Genomic DNA, 12,733 nt, shown 5'->3' with positions numbered 1-12,733 from the left:
AACCCAAATATCACCTCTCTCTGAGCAAGTCTCGGGCACAGGGCTCAGTGATGTGTTATCTTGGCTATACAGCTCTGGTTTGGTCTGGTTTATTTGTGCATTCGTATTAAAGTAACAGCAAATTAACAGGTTGGAGGTAAAGTAGTGTTTTGATGTTTTGCAAGGTTTTGTGTACAATAAATGGTAGTGTGTATTGCAGTTGCGCTTTGGAGCTCCCCAGTTGTGTATTTGCCCTTCAGCAATGTTTAGAGAACAGTCTTGAAGTGAGATGACTGTAGACACACACAACATCGGAGCTTAAAGCTAACAGAAAGACATTTCAACACAGTTTGTTAACGTTGGCATACAGATGCTTACGACCTTGAGCTTAGATACAAAATCATGAATACAGATAGGCCCGTTAGACCTCTCAGAGTCAGACCACCTAGCATGTTGAACTCTGCAGAGAGCTTTAGCCATTGTGCCTTGCCTGTGTTTCTGCAGGAGTTTGTGTGGAGCTAGTAAAGGCTGGCAGCTTGAAAGCACTCAGAAAATGGAGGTCAGGAAGGAACTGACAGCAACTATTGCAGTCTGGGATTTGGGGAATTCACTTCTGTTTTGTCACCTTGCAGAGGGTAGCACAGTCCTCTTTACAGGGTCATCCTAAGGTAGTTTCATCTGGCTGCATCCCTGCACTATAGGTATTTGATGCTCTGGTGGCATTTTTTTTTCCCCCTGCTCACTTACTGCCATTCATTGTTGTTGTTCTCATTTGCCTGTTTTTTACTAAGGTCTAAATTAATTTTATGGAGAGAATAGTCTCCTATATGGGAGTATGAAATAATGGGAGTTTTGAGCCCTTCAGCACTAAGTGCATATCTCATGAATGATGATTATTCCAGAGAACTGACACAAAGACCCAAACAGCCCCTTATGCTCACAATAACAGGAATGCTAAAGTTGTCAACAAAGTCCAGATCATATCTAGAGTTGAGAACGTAAGAATTGCTGTACCAGCTTGGACCAAAGCACTTTGTGGCAGCATGCAACAGGAGATGCTTAGGGACTAGTGTAAAAACGGGCGTGTAATTATATAATATGTCTAAAAGTAGGCATATCATCAACCGTATAATGATGCCTCCCCACAAAGCTCTACCAGCCTTCACTGATTTATAGCTCAAGGACTCTTCTGTATTTGTATTTAATAGTTCTCAAGAGATTCCTGTTCCACCTCTCCAATAGTCTGTTCTGAACCTAAATAAAACTTCCATCATCCAAAAACCACCTAAGGCAAAGAGTCCCACCATTAACAATAGATGGTGCAAAAAATAGCATTGTTTTTGTTCTGAAATGCTTGTTTCATTGGATATTCCGTGTTTCTTTTACTGGAGAGATTGGAGATTGTTTCCTAGTTATTTTCTGAGTGACCATTGTGATTCTGTTATCTGTTTTCCACCTTGGAGAGCCCCACAGTCTATTTAGACATTTCTTGCATGGAAACCACTCATACTTTCAGTCACCTATTACCCTTTTTATATCCTTTTCAGTATTATTAACTCTTGTTTGATTTCTGTCGGATGAGAACTGCACACAATATTTAAAATGGCATTTCTGGGTTGTAGAAGAAAGTGGTTTCCTGGTTTGTTTTTTGTCCTGTCCGTAATAATTACAAACAGCGGTTTTTATTCTACTATCAAGCACTGAGCTGATGTTTCTGTAAAATTGTTTTCATAACCTGAATATTGTATTCCTAAGTACTTGAACCCCAGCCTTGAATATGTAAAATTAAGATTGTCACCTGACATTTATCCAGCCTGCATGTCATATGCTCTTTTACTAGCTGGTACAATTTGGTGATTCTACACCTTGTCTTGGCTAATGACAGAAAGCTGTACAGGAAGTAAACTTTGCCACCTCATTATTAATCTTGTTTTTCAGACTGTTCTGCATTAACTTTCTCTCTGTGACACTCCACTGGTGACTTTCTTCTACTGCAAAAACATTTTATTAAAAAAAAAAACAACAACAAAGAAAAAATAACAAACCTAAAAACCTGTCTCCTAACATTTAGTCAGATACTTACCATGTGATAGCCTTTCCTTCTGTCTATAGTAGCTTAGAAAACACAGAACTAGTCAGCCTACAGTACCTGGTTTACAGAAAGAATCTGACAAAATCCCATTGCAAAATATCTTAGAGTCTGTGTGCTTATTGATGCTTTCAAGGGAAGAGGGGAAAAATTCCCAGACTATTTAATTTGTGAAATACATTTCGTTTACAAAAGCTGCAATGTATAAGGCTTATTCACTAGCAGTCTAGTGAGTGATTCACTGAATTTACACGGTATAGAGGTTGGCTGCCTTACTCTCTAGTTTTCTGAATATTTCCTGGCACCTTTGCTAAAAACTGCTGTTGCACTACTCATCTTGCACTCCCCTGTTACTAAAGCAGTTTTAAGCAAGAGGTGATGCTCTACAGTGATTAACTGAACTGTATTCTATAGTCAGCCCTTAGTTTAGGATTTCAAAACCAGTTACTACTGATTTTAGAAATATCTTCTTGACGAAACATCTGTGTGCAGATAGATAAAACAATTAAGTATTCACTTTAAAATTATATATCTGACAATTACTTTAAACTTACTTCCCTTTTTTTTTTAAAAAAAAAGGCAATAAAAAAATCTCCCAGTTTATTTACCTAATACGATTGTGCTAGATTTTTGGTAACTTCATGTATCTAAACTTCCTTTGGAAAAAATCTTGACTGTTTTCCTTTGGGTTTTTTTTCTGTTTGTTTGGGTTTTTTTCCTAGACTACTAATCTTTCTCAGACCTGGTTCAAAAACGAGTTTAAGTAATAACAGTGTTTGAAGTTTTCTTGTTTATTCTCCCATGCTGAAGATGGAAGAATTCAAAGGAAAATGAGCACAGCCAGAGTGGCATTTCTCAAAAAAAATTCTTTATATTTAGTAAATTTTTTAGAAAACTCCATTTGAAATTTATTTTTTACTTGAAATATCTTTAGTAAAAGTTCTGATTCTTAGTCACAAAATGTTTGGTGTCTGATTTGGAATATAAATTCAATCAATCAGTAATACTGATTTGGGGTTTTTTTGTTTTCTTTTTTTTCCCCTATGGGGATGGAAATAGAAGTACAGGTTTGGTCTGTCAAACAGCTGTGAAAATAATAAGGCATGGGCTTTTAATGTAAAGATCTCAAGAGAAAATTCAACTTCTAATTGAAAATTAAGTAGCTTCCCTGTCCTGTTGCCCCAATAACTTTAGCCTGACGAACCATCTCAGCAGGAGGGTAACACCATCTTCAAGTATATCAGAGAGCGAGAGGTTAATAGCATTTTTTTTCTTTTGCTCTTTGGAAGAGTCATGTTTGCCTATTATAATCTCTTTCCAGTAAAATGATGAGTCAGGAATGCAGGCTTAGGAGAGATATTGACTTAGTGCAAAACCTGTCTGTTCTGTACGAGTGCCTTTCCTTCTTAAACTAGGGTTGGTTTCATTGGGGTATCACTGTAGAGCTGTCTGCCAGTATGCTTCTTTCGGAAGGTTAAACCTTGGCATCAGTCATGGCAAGGTAATTCTTACTACTATTGATTTTTTCAGAAATATTTTTTATCCTCTATGTTTTAAACTCTTACAGATACTCCTTTGGACTTCTGACAGCCAAACTCAGCTCTTGGTGTGGTCCTTGCCTGCTCCACTTTCAGTTTCTGGTGACATTTAGTCTCTGTGGGGTTTATAGCAAGGCTTCACTTAAAGTCACTTTTGAGAACAAGTATTTTCAGTCTTCAGGCAATAGTTTTTGATGTGTGATAGCGGCACTGAAGATTTCCTTATTTTATGTCCTGGTTTATTAGGTATTGTAGATATGTAGAAGAAGGACACCTCTGGTCTCCCAAAGCCCATGTGGCAAGGAACAAGTTTTGTTTGCTCCATTTTACTCCTAAGGAACTGAAGTATAAGTTGAAGTGGCTTGCCCAAGGAGTGTGCAAAACCAATGGTGAAACCATGAACGTATAGCTCCATGACTCAAAAATCAGTCATATATCCTTAACCACTTCCATCACTAGAACTGGTTTTGGGCTAGTCCCTTCTGAGGCCTAAATTCTCTTTCAGCAGGTGTACTAGAAGTACCTGGAAATGCAGGGAGAGGGCTTGACTCCAGGTTTACCCATTTCACTCTTGTTTAAGCTTCGTGTTAAATAATTATGTGTGATCACTATAATTCTCAAAGCTTTGATGTCTTGATTTCTGAGTGATGTCCGTGAATTTTAACTCCACCTGTTGAAGACAGCCTGGCCCTAACTAGCATTGGTGATTCTGATTAGAACAGGTTTTTGTCTCTTCAGAAAATGACTCAACTGATGTCTGGCCACACTTTTCTCCTTTGAAGAGATAAACATGCCACCATGGTTTTCAGTAAGGGTGTCCTGTAGTTACTTTTTAGAAGATGATGCAAAATGCTAAAACTTCTGCAATGAGTACTTTGTCAGAGAATTGTCTCTTCATGTACAGCATGGCCAGAAATGTTATAGCTACCCGCTATACCTTCTGTATTTGTTAATAAAGCTTTGCATGCCATATAGACTCCTTCACTCTGAGCCATGTTAAAGGACTACTAAGGTTTTGGGAGAGCAGGAGTCCTGTCAGCTATAATAGAAATGAGTCAGCCTTCATGGGGAAACCCCACCACTGCATGATAATGTTAGAAGAGCATTTGGAGAAAGGCCAAAATTGCCAGTTGTCAATAGACAATTCGGTCAGAACTATAGAGCAGAGCTAAACTTTGCTAGGTTGCTATTACATTAATTTGTTGAGAAAACCAAGACACCAAAAAAAATAAAAGGAAAAAAAAAAGATAAACCTTTTCTATCTGTATCTTTAACAATCATCTGTAAAGAACAGGGAGAATTTCAGGTTGTGCTGTTCTTCCCGCTTCCTCTCCTTTCTGATGTCTTTTTTGTGGCTTGCTCTCCTTCCCTTTCATGTCTCTTCATGATCTACTTTTTGCACCAGGATTTAACTTTTGTTAAATGTCTCTACTTCTGGGTATGTTGTTTTTGCTTACAGATTCTTTCCACTTGTTGCTAAAGCTATGCATTTCTTTCTTATGGTTGCATTTGCTAAAAATATTCTTTTGTAATGTGTCTTAGAATCTTTCTTTGTTAGCAACCTTTTCTCATCTGTGTGCTATACATGTATGAAAGACAAAGCCGTAATCAGGGACTTTCCTGGTGCTACTTTATTACCTTGACTTCAAGCTCACCAAATAACCAGTGCTGCTAAATATATTTGCTTGATGGCTGTTACAGGTGTGTGAGAGCCTTCCATGGTTTAAACCAAGATGATGAAAAACAACCAAGCAATCAATGCCTTTGCCAGTCATCTCAGAAACTCTTTAATGAGTCAGACTGGCTGAAGAAAAGGAGGTCTCTGAAGATGTATGTTGTAAATTTCCTCTGCCTCTCTTAGGAGCAAAACCAGTGAGGTTCGTGTCACCTTTTACTCTCACTCAAGTGATTTAGCTTCTCACAAGAGCAGTTCCACAATGGGCTTGAAGGATGTAGCAGTTGCCTCTGCCAGTATGGTTTTACAGGCTCTGTAAAGTCTGACTGGGAGCTGCCCTTCTTGAAATGAGTTAAAATACTCTTGCCCTGAACTTTGTCTCCTGCTTGGTAGTGAATAATTTTTCATTCATTTGAATTAATTAAATGAATGTGCTTTCTTTGTGAGGCTAGCCATGAGGAAATGAGAAGGGCCCAACTCAAGCCTTTCATCATACGGCTGGACAGAGCATATCCACAGATGCTGTTTCTTCCAAGTTCTCTTATTTTGTTGTTATCTGCAGACACTAGAAGAGTACTGTAAAGCTGTCCAGAAGTGCCTAAAGACACAAGATGTGCTCCAAAGAGCTTACTGTCTCAGGGAAGGTGAGGTAATGTGCAAGAGCCCTGCAAAGAGGGTGATTTTTTCATTCTTCAATTAAGTGGTTCAGGGCTGAAAGACTACACAGATTATTCCCTGCACGCAACCCCCTTCACCCCCCCACCCCGACTTTGTCTCATCCCTTGTTTCTCCATTTTGCCTTGCGGCAAATAACAGAATGACTTCAACCTATTGGCTAGGTGATAATCTCACACAGCCTTGCCTCTGTGAATGGCAGCCTCATTTGGTGGAAAAAAACCCACCCTGAATTTCAGTCCCAGTAAAGAAAAAAAACAACCAAAGAAAAAACCCAAATTACTGTTGCCAGCCCCCAGCCAAAACAAAAGTGTGTACTGTTAGTTCTTCCTCAGCTGTAACACTTTCAAAGCAGAATCTGAAGAGTGGTACTGAAATGATGAGATGATTATGTTAAAAGAAATGGTAATTTTGTGATCTCTGGATTGAGCATGGAAGCACCATACCCATGCATCTGTCCTGCATATCACTGAAAGAAAGGTTATGAAGATAAAATTCCTTATGTTTTTTTAATCTTACTCTTTTCTTTTTTTTTTTTAACTAATGCTTGAAGCATTATTTTAAAGATTTTCTTCCTCTCTCTTGCAGTTACTAAGGAGTGTTGCTGACTTATTTTTATCATGTGTATTTTGGTGTACTCAGCAGCTGTGATTGGGGATGCGCACACTAGTTTTATGAATTTTAAGCTAATTTCATGATTTTGAAACTTGACTCATGGCGTTTTTGTGTATCAGAGGTTGACAAAACTGAATTGTAGTTGTTTAAAAAGTGGTGAACAGTTTGGATTCTGAGAACTAGAGCCAATGGTACTTCAGTGGCAATTTGCTGACTCAAATTGGCATATTCCTAGACAGAGTTTATACTAGGTCCTAGTGTAGACTGTGGAGACGCATGATTCTTTTGCTTTTTTTAATTCTGTAGAAGTGAATCTGAAGCTCTTCAGTGATAGAAATCGGCAGTTCGAAAGAGAAGGTGGCACTGAGGCAGCAGTGTTGGGAAGAAGAAGAAAAAATGTTCTTCCAGGACCTGGTTTCTGCACCTTCTGTTGGGCAGCTGGGCTGCTGTCAACATGAGGTTTTGTGTTTCTTGTTTGGGGATCTTTTTTCCCCCTTTCTTTCCAATTTAACGTCAAGTTCCCAGCTTAGCCTAGCATAACAGGAAGCAATCTCAAAACCAACCAATTTAAGCTCCCTTATGTTGACCTTGATGGTTGGTTGGTCTCCGTATTCAGATGTTTTGTGGTTACTACACAGTGTTATTTCTTTCTCTTGATATTAAGTTAATAGTTTTCTTTGAATAGTTTTTGCCGTTCCATGGTTTCTGTTAACGGCTAATTTTGTTGTTTTTTCTTGTCATCAGTTTCTCTCTTGCTGTCTAATGGAAAATTAGTATTTTATGACTCATTGGGGTGCTTGTTTTGTCTTCGTTGACAGTCAGTGGTTAACATTAGGACTCTGAAATGTGACAACACTCTTCCCTAAGGAAGTATTTGTCTGTCTCAAAGGGGTCAGATTAGTTTGAAGAACCAGATGTAATACCTTAGGCTATTTGAGGCTTTTAAATCTAGGCTGGGCCGTCATGATTAGAGTAATAATCCTTGTGTTTTCTCTGTCTGCTTTTTTCAGGAACTATGCTTCTGCTGAAACTTTTTCTTTAGTTCTTCCCTCTTCCATCATTGTGACCCTGCACCCAGTCTGGTCTTCATGAAAGCACTGACTATGCATTATTTGCCCTGCAGATATTCCTTGTTTCAAGTCAAATTAGTCTCCTGACTTCTGTTGGCTTTCCATTTCCCAGGTAACAATCAAGGGTCAGAGTAGGAGTTGACTTACTGACAGTCGATCATCACGTCCTGTAGTCTGTTGTAGTTACTACAGTTGGACAGAAGCTCTTAAATTAAGAAAAGTGAGCCCAGCTACATTCGACATCCCTGAAATGGCTGTGTGTATGGGAAATCTTGGGAGCTGCTGGATTCAGAGAGGCAATGGTTTGTAACTGTCCCTGTTGTTTTTCATCAACCTTAATGAACTTTGGTGGCAAGTTATTGTTACTATACTCCATCACTGACACATCAGCATTTCGTCTGAATGGCTTGCCCCCACTTGACCAGCTGTTTCAGACTGCCTGTGTATTTCAGCTGGAATAATTTTCACAATGAAAAGACTTTTTATCAGTTTTTTCTTATGACTGCAAGGGTAAGAGAGCTAGAAACCCGAGCTGTACTTTGAAGGCTTATTTATTTACCACAATACCAGTACTCAAATGGCAAACACATTGTAGACAGGCAAAAGAAAAACTGAAAAAGATCTCTCTGTCCATATAACTTATTTTGACTGGTAAACTAACGCTGGCTGTGAGAGGCAGTGAGTTTTGTGGGGGTATAAATTGCTTTTACACCATGGCTTTTCATGGCATACCTGCAACATTTAAACAAATCACAACCCCATACAAGCTCTTAATTACGTATTGGGCATTTTCTCTTCTGCCAGAAAAATGCTGTGTTAAATGTAAAGGGAGGTTGAAGAGTGTTGCCAGGACCAAGTCAATTCCTAAGTAGGGTAGCCTTTAACATACACAGCGTGATTTAGAAATAAGAGGATATCAGTCCTCCTAATAAAATCTAAGTGCCGGTGTTACATATAATGAGAGTTCTAGCTCATTACAAGCTGAATAAACCATTCCTATAAACCATTTTTTTTCCTTTTCTGTTTCCTTCAGCTCTACTGGAGCAAAACCCTTTCAGAGGTAAGATTGAGACATCTCCAGGTTATCTAGCATACAGTGTCACTAGCTGACCTGGGTGGAGAGGACCGGGTGTAAAGCAATGTATGTGATAATTCAAGAAATTAAACAAAGGTAGCCTTTTTAGAAACAAATAGAACAGAGGCTAAATTCTTATAATGCCATAGAAAAATCAAGCTAGGTAAATGCAGTGATAATCTGACTCAAAGGCAGATTTTTGTCTCTTGGGTTTTTTTAAAGACATTTTAATGTCTTTTAATCAAGGAACTCTGTGTATTCCACAAATTCATTGTAATATTATGGCAGATGACAACTGGAAGAGGCTTAGTGGTGTGAGCTGAGGTTCTTTTGTCAAAGGATTTCTGAGATGAAACAGCTGTAGGATGGATGTTAACAGTCTCATTTCTGCAGTCCATTATCGTGAAAGTGGTCAAGGACTTTCCTTGGGTGGATACAGTTGGAAAGGGAATTCCTCATTCTCCTTTGCCATTAGATATTCTCCTCTAGCCCATGGAGAAGCATGTGAAGCAGGCCCCTCGGTCCACTTTTTCTTGGTGCTTCAAACTGTTAATGGTTTCTGCATCAAACTATTAATGGTCTCTCATCAGAACACCTAAATTTCTCATCCCAAATTCAATAAAGAAATGTAAGAGTCATCTTGCCATTTAAAAAACAAAACAGAACAGAAAATTAGGGGGAGAGGATGATTGTTTTTCTTTTGTTTTTCTCTTCCTCAGTTGTATTGCAGGTTATATTGCTTATTACTTGCTCTATCCTCCTTTCCCCTTTTTGCTCTTCTGCTTTTTATTTAAAAGAGTTTTCACTTATGCCATGCCATGCCATGTAGCAGGTGCTTTTGATTTGTGGAAGCACAAGTAGAAACCTTCTCACATGTCTGACTCCAGGGAAGATGTTGTGGAATGGCTGGAAAACAACAATATTATGAGCGATCCAGACCGAGTGGCCTCACTCTAACAACAGGCTGTAGCTGTTGTGAAGAACACCTGCAAGGCCAAGGGATTGAGAAACTGCATGCGTAGCAAGAAGATAAGGAAGCTGGACTGTTGAGAACAAGATGTTTTCCCAGTAGGAGAGCGGCGTGTGGACACCACACCAGGACCAATCATAGAGGGCAAAAGGATGCGTGGACAGGTGGTTTTAGCCTATTAGCAATCAAGTAGCTGCGCATGTACTTTATGGTAGTCTATAAATTGCTGTATATCCTTTAATAAAGTGGCATTAACTTGATCGCATTGGTCGTATAAGTTATGTCCAGGACTTCCGCATCAGCAAGATGTCAGCATGCTTTTCACTGAAAGAAGAAGAAAGATGAACACAGATATACTTGAAATGCAAACAGAGCATCTGCAGTATCAAGAGGTGTGAATATAACAAGAAGGAAACATGAGCTCCTGAACCGCACTGTGAAGGGAATTTAAGTGTGCTCATTGTAATGCAAGCGTTTTTGCAAGTTGTCCTCTTCTTTACCATTTATAGATATGAACCAGTTTTACCTGTCAGCGCTTTTCAGAAGTGATCTCTGACTTCCTGTCCCATTCTTTGCAGCTGAGCTTTGGGAGGGTTTAGTATTTAAGGTCATAAAGGTCTGACTACAGAAAGTACACCACCTGGTTCCCCAGCCCTGGCTCAGTGGTCATCCTAGCCTTTCATCTTCTTTGATGCCATCTGATACAAATGAAATCAACTACCTTGTCATTAAAATTCACATGACACTTGCAGGACTTCTCTTTTGAGAGGGATTATTTGTCTTAGTTTACTGTAGCCTTTGGGATTTGGCATTGTCTGGTGCAGATTCTTTCCATTAAATGAAAACAAAATGGGGGGGGTGGGGGGGTGTAATATATATGTATATACGTGCATGTTTGTGTATTTTAATGCATTTGACATAAATATGCCTGGCAGCTTTTACTCAATAGACCAGTATATGTCCCTCTTAGTGTCTGTTGTCAGGTTGCTGTAGTATCTTTAAATTTTCTTGTATTAAGTTATAAGTTTTCTGAAGCAATTCTAGCCTTTTGCCACATGTTATAATGATTAGCACCACACAGCCCTGCACCTGAATTCTCTTCTGTCTTGAAAGTATCAGTTGAATTTGGCGCATTTTTATGATTTCTGAGTTACATCCAGATAGGACGTTCCAGTCATGTTAGGCCCTTCAGCATTTCTAAAACCACCACTTCTGTATTTGTTAGAAGGGCATATTGAACTGGAAGCCAAATCTAATGCTCCACATTTGAGGAGTGTTAGCTAGGAGAGAAATAAAATCCTCCTGGATTTAAAAATGATTGCAGTCCTTTTTTCTAAAGCTTACAGGAGTTCCCCTTTGTACCCAGGATTAGATCTTATGAAGACAGGTATATTTCTATCTATTCTAGTTTCTTGATATGGAAATCACCCCTCTTTATAGAGCATCCTGACATTCTTTTCTTGCATAGAATTAAACAGTATTTTCAAATTATTTTCCAGTGGTGATGGGGAATGATACAGAGAAAGACAATATAAATAATAATGGACAGGAGAAGAGGGATGGTTCGTGTGGGAAGATTATCAGCTAAGAAAAAACAAGGGTGATAAAAGGCACAAGAAGACAGAAGATGCAGTGACATGAGTTAAGATGGTGCTGGGGACAGTGGAGGTGGCTGCAGATGAAGTCTATGTGGCCACTGGTTCATGTGCTGTTCAGCTCACTGTATCTCTCTGCTGCTGAAGGATATGAAGCAATGATTACTTGTAGGCAATGTTTATGTGTGGTCTTTGCTGTTTTTCACCCTGTCACTCTGGGAAGCATCTCCTATCTTTTAATCGCCTTAAGCCTCTAGTCTTGCACCAAAACATGTCCCTCCTGAAATGTAATCCTCTTACCTCAGTTCCACTTCTATGCTCCACTCAGGAGCACAGCCAGCAGGGTTTCTGCGCATGCCAAAGGTTGGTAAAATTTACATATCAAAATACCTGAATGAGGAGTCCCCACACAACTATTGTCCAAAGTAGTGTTTCTTAATCTTGAATCCCCAAATCCCATCAACTCCCAAGATCCTAAATCCCAATTTTTTTGGAAAAGCCTGTAGATTCTTTATCCTGTGGTGCCTCACCTGTAACCAAAACCAAATTAGGCAGCTTTGAACGTTAATTCGTTGTTTGTATTACCCTCAGTTTGCTTGCCTCCGTGCATGGGAATGCGAGTGTCATGGAGCACTTTCTGCATTCTCATGTACCACCATGCTTAGAGATCTAAAGGCTATTGTACAAACAGAGAAGTGCAAAGAGGATTTGGGATCACATTTAGAGATGGTTCGGACAAATAGAAAAATTCTGGGGGTAAGACTGGTGGGATGAATGAGACTGTTCTTCTGACTTGGAGGAAGCACTTACTAAGGTCTAGTTAATGCTTTGCCAGATAATGGGCTCCAGGAGGCAGCTCTTTAGGCAAATCCCAAAGTCTGATACTCCATGTGAAAATCAGTACTCTGACAAGATCCAGCTTGGAGCTTTACATTCTACAACTGAGAAGAATGGAAGGTAGAGATCTTGATTATATTCTTGCTTTGTCATGGCTTCACTGTAGGTGAAATTCATCCTGTGCAAACCACATGCACTGTTCAGCCATGTGCCTGTAACAGGACACAACTGCTGGCTGTGACACTGAGCAACACTGCATGTAGGAGTAGGACAACTAGGGATGATTTTCACTCAGGGCAGTATGATTTCCCTGTGCCTCAGGTTTCTCCTCTGCCAAATGACCGCCACATTTGCCTGCTTCAGGATACTGATGCCAAACTCCAGGAGTGTATTTCACAAGAGACAGTAAATTGTAAACTGGCTTCATCATGACCCTCCTACAGTTCATCTTAGATATCATCTTCTTCAGCTCTTATTTTGAGGTGCTCTGTTGTGCTGTTCAGCATGTCCCTTTGGAGAGGGAATACTGTTTTGGAGGAAAATGTTATATAAGGAGCACATTTCATTGTGTGCTAAATTCTCAACCCTGTGGTACAGCCTTATTTTCAGTGACAA

The 12,733-nt window shown here is 39.4% G+C and overlaps 1 protein-coding gene across 9 annotated transcripts in view; it reads left to right on the top strand.

Moving 5' to 3' along the window:
• Positions 1 to 12,733, top strand: part of MARCHF8 (membrane associated ring-CH-type finger 8) — a 101,018-nt gene that overhangs the window by 47,345 nt on the left and 40,940 nt on the right. Inside the window, exons 1-3 of one of the 9 annotated variants that reach the window (XM_074907355.1) lie at positions 6,793 to 7,030; positions 7,582 to 7,753; positions 8,675 to 8,701. The exons of 7 other annotated variants lie outside the window; for them this stretch is intronic. The gene's annotated coding sequence lies outside the window, so the exon portion shown is untranslated. Of the gene's footprint in view, positions 1 to 6,792; positions 7,031 to 7,581; positions 7,754 to 8,674; positions 8,702 to 12,733 lie in introns of those variants that run through there. One more of the 9 variants, XM_074907356.1, reaches the window with a different exon arrangement.

Source organism: Athene noctua, chromosome 5 (assembly GCF_965140245.1).
Source record: "Athene noctua chromosome 5, bAthNoc1.hap1.1, whole genome shotgun sequence".
Lineage (NCBI taxonomy): Eukaryota > Metazoa > Chordata > Aves > Strigiformes > Strigidae > Athene > Athene noctua.
The sequence above is the reverse complement of the archived record's forward strand: the minus strand, read 5'-3'. Positions and strand labels throughout refer to the sequence as shown.